At 36.9% G+C, this 6,000-nt stretch overlaps 1 non-coding gene across 1 annotated transcript; it reads right to left on the bottom strand.

Moving 5' to 3' along the window:
• Positions 1 to 4,696: 4,696 nt before the first annotated feature.
• Trnai-uau (transfer RNA isoleucine (anticodon UAU)) lies at positions 4,697 to 4,794 on the bottom strand. Its single transcript has 2 exons — positions 4,757 to 4,794; positions 4,697 to 4,732 (listed from the first exon to the last, which is right to left on the bottom strand). It is a non-coding gene; the product is annotated as a tRNA-Ile (tRNA).
• Positions 4,795 to 6,000: the final 1,206 nt, after the last annotated feature.

Genomic DNA, 6,000 nt, shown 5'->3' on the forward strand with positions numbered 1-6,000 from the left:
CAGCCATATGAACGAAAATATTTCAATAAGTCAGTCAACGGCCAAATGCAAAATAGTAGCATGGGTATTATTTGCAGACCACAGATATAATTTCTCAACATATTTCCAGTTGAAAATTCATCCATCCATCGTCATCATCTGCTACTCAAACACGTCCAACATGCGACACGCATTCAGATAAGCTTTTTTTTCTTTTTTAGAACTGATGCAAGGTGGAATGTATAATGAGGTGTAGTTATAGCGCTTTTGGCGATCCCCCCCTGGGCTCCGATTTTGACAGATGGTTTTCCGCTTGTATATGTATTAATGGATTGTTTACGTTTTGCATGGTCAATATTTGGTGGAGATCAATTTGGGTGAATATTTTAGTTTATTAGAACACCCGATTTAAAATGGAAATTTTCCTTCGAGAACTTGAAGCGTTCGACAAACGCGGAAAACTAACTGTCAGTTTTCTTCGTCGATTCTTCTTCCACCTAGCTGTCAAAACGGGCTAATACCTTGACCTGATATCTTTACGGTCTTTGAACTGATGATAAAATCTCAATGGACCGTTTCCCCGTAGCAATGGTTGACTATGCGGCTGTTTTGTAATGAATTAAGTCTCGAAAGCATGTATAGGCCGGCATATGTCCGCTTAGAACGACGTTACGTAAAATAGATAAAAATATTTATAAACTAAAAAAAACTGCCTTAAATTTTATTTTGTTATGTAATGTTCTTACCTCAGTGACAAATGTGTTTCAAATAAAATTTATTCTTTCCATTCTTTTATGCGTATGTTAAATAGAACTATTAATTTTAATTTTTAACAATGTGTGTATGCTGCAGTAAGAACATAATACCTATTTTAACATACAGAATGAAGTGTTTTGTGAGTATTTGAGCCCGTGAACGAATCAACGCAGAAAACAGGAATTAAATCACATTAACCGTATATTGCATAACTTCAGGCGCTTGGTAAAGCTGGAGCATGGATACATGTTTTTCTACACTTACTAGTTACGCACATTTAACCAAATTGAATTATGTCCGCCTAAAATGAGAAATAAAGTTTCAACAATACACTTCATAAATTACACAATGGCGGTTTATAATGCTTCAATGCTCTTTTTTCAGCAAAATGCAGCATAAATTGCAGAGCAAATGCTTTCGAGTATGTTTAATACAATACAGTTTTTTTGTTTTCAAAACAGCAATTGTTATCATTCGACCATCGGCCCTTCTTTAGTCGTACGAAAAATATAAATACGCTAAATGCCTATTTTATTGCAAAGATTCCTAATTTTCTACAGCGAACATATCGTTCAATAATGAAGCTCATAAGTACACGTACGCCCAGCATAAAAAACACTCACAACCACACATAAATAATCCCTAAATACTCTAATTCACCTTCATCCACTGCATACGCGTACTCGCTAAATCACTCCCTTTTTTCCCAAACATCAATTCCAATCGATTAGCATAAGGAACAAACTACACCCCCGAAATCCTACCCCAATCAAATACACGGCAAGCATCGCAGAGAGAAAACGGCTCAGCGCTATTATCACCACGGGACCCGTTCCATCGCCGGGGATAAAAACATCATTAGCCTTATGGCCTCTAATTGGAATCAATAAAATATCGAACACACGGAAAAGTCCCTCCTCCGGGGTTTTTTATGCGAGTTTTCCCCCTTCTTTCAACTTCTCTCACGCGACATCGCAACGAACGCGGGATGCGAGCATCAATCCGAGCGGAGTACACCGTAGGGGATGAATACAAACAAGTGGGATGTACACATCCACAAAATCTACACATATGAAAGGATCAAGCGTCTGCTCACATCCCTTGGAAACAGGAACGCATCAACCAAACGGTCGCCAGTTACCCTCGATTGGAATGGAGAAAACACTTTTGCGAACAGAGCAGAGTCAAACCACTTGTTATGGGAAATGTATAAACCCCGTGTTTCCCGTTTTCGGCCCTGTTGATTCTCGCTGCCGAAAAATTAGGTAAACAGTGTTGCTTTTGGACTATTTTCTTCAGCTAGACACAGGCACAGCAAACCAAACCAACCGAAGCGGTTTTGCCAAAGTGGCTAGATTTTCTAAACTAATTAATAAGGATAAATGGATTTTCCATGTGACCAGCACCACACATCCCCAGACACGCAGGATGCGCATACTTTTGCATACAGACCGGATGTCACATCGTTCGGTTCAGGTTTGAGAGCGGATGTACAAAAAAAAGAAGAAGAGGCACAAAAGTGTATCAGATACCCAAAAACAAAAACAAACACAAAAAGGTGCAACAAAAAATTGGCGCACAGTTTGGGGTTGGTTTGAAGTTGGCTAATTGTTTGCTTAGTAAATGGAGTTCCGGCAGGGTGCACTGACGCCATACGATGCAGAAACAGTGGCTGGCAACATGAACGAGAGATGTTTTTATGATATAACTTAGCTTAAAAATTAAGGCTTAAGGCAAATTAAAATTTGGGCACAAAAATATCATCTGGTTTTAGTTTAGCTGTCTACAGATCCATTTTGATTCTTCTTCTTCTTCTTTGGCTCAACAACCGTTGTCGGTCAAGGCCTGCCTTTACCTCTTGTGGGTTTGGCTTTCAGTGACTAATTGATTTCCCCCCATAGCAGGATAGTCAATCCTACGTATGGCGGCACGGTCTATTTGGGGCTTGAACCCATGACGGGCATGTTGTTAAGATTAATCCAATAATCCATTTTGATTATTTTTTTTTTTGGTTGACAACACACAATGGCTATGGTTGACAACACACAATAAATATTTCACGAAAAAACATCGCTTTGAAGTCTTATATCGAGGATATGAAGTGTAATTTTAAAATACACTTATTGTTGAAACTTATGACACATATACATTAAATTTAGAACAGTGCTGCTTTAAGATCGTAGCATTTGAGATCGTCATGTTAAATGATACGATATTATAACTGATTTTTTGACTCAACCAACTTGCTAACCACTGCCGGCGTAAGTAAGAACCAAATAGAAAAACATTCCTTTTTTATAGCATTATTGCTCCTGCCTCAAATGAATGGCAATTTTTCGGAGTATTCGTTTTATATTGCTATTTTTTTGTTTGTTGTTTTGTCCGTTGCTGTTAACTATAACCAACAACTTCCTGTAAAAAGTATTAACGGATAGCTCACAAGCAAGCGCAAACATTCAATCAAACTGGCCGTCCTCTACACTGTGCTCTAAATACAACCCACTCCATAAAGGACATTCCTCGCAAATCGATCAATATTTCTAAAAATGTCATACCCGAAAAAAATCACTCACCAGGAAATGATGAAAATGGTATTTTGCGTTCTTTGCGCGCTGTCGCTGTTGCTTATGGTTAATCATCCTTCACGATCGTGATGCTTTGTGTCATGTTTGTTTGCTATCTTTTTTTTTTTTCGTGCGTTCCAAGTACCTCCAAAACCGCAGCTTAACAGTTTTTCTTCCATTTGCTTTCCATTTTTCCCCCCACAAATTTATTCGACAAGTCGCATCACTGCTCACGCAAATATTGAATTAAAGAAAACCGATCGAGCGTAAAGAAATAATTCCTTTTCTTTTTATGTTTTAATGCTTGTTGCCCATTCCGCCACTGAGGTGCTCCCGCAGCGTCTTGCATTACACCTCAGATCAGTTTTTTTATACATTCGTTTACGAATAAAGGAAATATCTTTACTTTTCCTCTTCACTCACCACATCAGTTTATTTGCCCCCAAACAGTCAATGCGCGATTTCATCGTCCTTCATTTTTTTGCCCTCCGTCTCTACTGCTCCCTCTCTCTTTTTCCCTAAGCACGCTTGAAAAAGGTTGACTGACAACCGGTGAGATAATTGGAAGATTTTCCGATGTCGCTGGCGCTTTCATTTCTTTCGTTTTGGTTTCCTACGTATTACTTTTTTTTTGTTTGTCATTTCGTAGCCGCCTGGTCCGCATTGGACCATCTTTTTTCCTGTTTCGAAGCACAGGATGCGGAGAAGCGCTTTCCTCATCGGGAAAGTGAAAAGCATAGCTTAAGCGAAATCATTTCGTCGAGATAAGAAACGCGTAAACAAACGACACAAGTCACGCTTTTGTGGCATTCATCGTTTCCGGTTTGCCGGATGTGGTTTCCGTACTTTTTTTGCCCTCTTCGGATGATTCTGTACCTGATACAATGTTCATTGATTTCAGCATTCATAATTCTAAGATATGGTGGGTGTCTAGCAGAGCGTAGATAAACATAGTTTAGTTCTTGGTACTATCAATTTGGACTTTATTAAAATAAAGTAAAATACATTCAACTGAGAAAATAAAAGAGCGCAGGCTTGATGATGTTAAAACTGGACCACAACACTTAATACAACATTTAGTATCTATTTTTTGCTTATACAAAACAGTATAATACAACTGATAATAGGGAGATATGAACACAATTTTGTTCATTATTTGTTGGTTATTCCCTTACTTTACATTATTCGAACGACGAGCTGTCATACACTATTTTCATTACACTCAACTCAACACATATCAACAACAGCAACTTAACCAATTATTACTATTATTACTACTTCTTTCAAATAATGAAAGTATCAACACCAAATCAAACATCTCTTCGCAAGAAAAGGGTATTATGGTAATGTACTGAGTGTGTCTAAAAAAGCTTCGGTTAAAGCAACAACACTGTTGCTGCTCCAGGTGAGGCTCGAACTCACAACCACGGCATCGCTCGAAGCAACGATTACTGTCATATAAGTACCGTGCGCTAACCAATTGCGCCACTGGAGCGTGTGCGCTATCGGCCGCATTGTGTCGTGTAGGTTAGCGATTATGCGGGCACGTTAGAATGATGCAATAAAAAATGGTCGTGTAACGTGATAATGAAAGAGTTGAATAATCGTCGTGTTCTCGGCGGGTGATTCATCTCACGTTGTGTAAATACTATTGTTGTTGGCTATGTCGGGTAATTGTTGTGGTGTTGTGGTAAAAAAATTTTTTGCATTAATTTTCTTATTTTTACCAATAAACGAATGCGATGATTAGATCAAATGTAGACTGCTATACAATAAGCTTGTTGATATACTTAGAACATTAAAATTAAAAAGTATATGTGCTTTTTCCATTATTGTAGAAATACATATTTTTGTTGTGTTTCACACTATTAATAGCACATAAATCAAACAAAACTAGGGGTGGTTAAGTTAGTTACTATCTTATGAAATTCATCTTAAAAATAAATTTAGTTTAAATTTATTACGATTTTAACATTATTATATTCGTATGATCAAATTTTATATTCAAATTGTTATATTTCTTATTCATATTATATTATTTATTATTCATATTATTATGATATAATAATATGCGGATGAGTAAAATGAGTTCAAAGATAAAGACACACCCATTATTAAGCTTCAAACAGATGCATATGAATTTCTTATTACTTTATATAAGAAGTATAATTCGAATGAAACGCTAAGTAATGGTGTCCGTAACATTAAAAGCTGCAAGAAATATCAAATTATTACACAAAATTGCGTTAACCGTTTATTTTTGTTGTTTGAATGCCTTTATTACAACGATAACTCGTAAGTATGCGTTAAAAATGTTATGGGAGCGGAAACAATGAGAATAAATAAACAGTTAGAAAAGATATCACAAACAAACACCATGTAGTCTTTGTTCACTATACTTGAATTCATCATACTATTCATATTGGCGACAATACAAGTTAAATTTCAACTAAAAGTAGTTTGACAAGATACCTAGAACCAATAATTTCCTGTAAATACTACTGCCGATTCAATCATAGTGTTGGAAATAGCTCTTCTGGCCACCTACCACAATGCATTACGATTTCCGTTCACTATTACATTACATTACATTTCCATTCCTTACATTACCCCAACCCTTGCTGCAGGGTTTAAACCAGTAACCGAGTTTTCTCATTCTCGTAACATTACACATGTGATAAATTCTTGGGAATTGTTTTCA

Source organism: Anopheles gambiae, chromosome 2 (assembly GCF_943734735.2).
Source record: "Anopheles gambiae chromosome 2, idAnoGambNW_F1_1, whole genome shotgun sequence".
Taxonomy (NCBI): domain Eukaryota; kingdom Metazoa; phylum Arthropoda; class Insecta; order Diptera; family Culicidae; genus Anopheles; species Anopheles gambiae.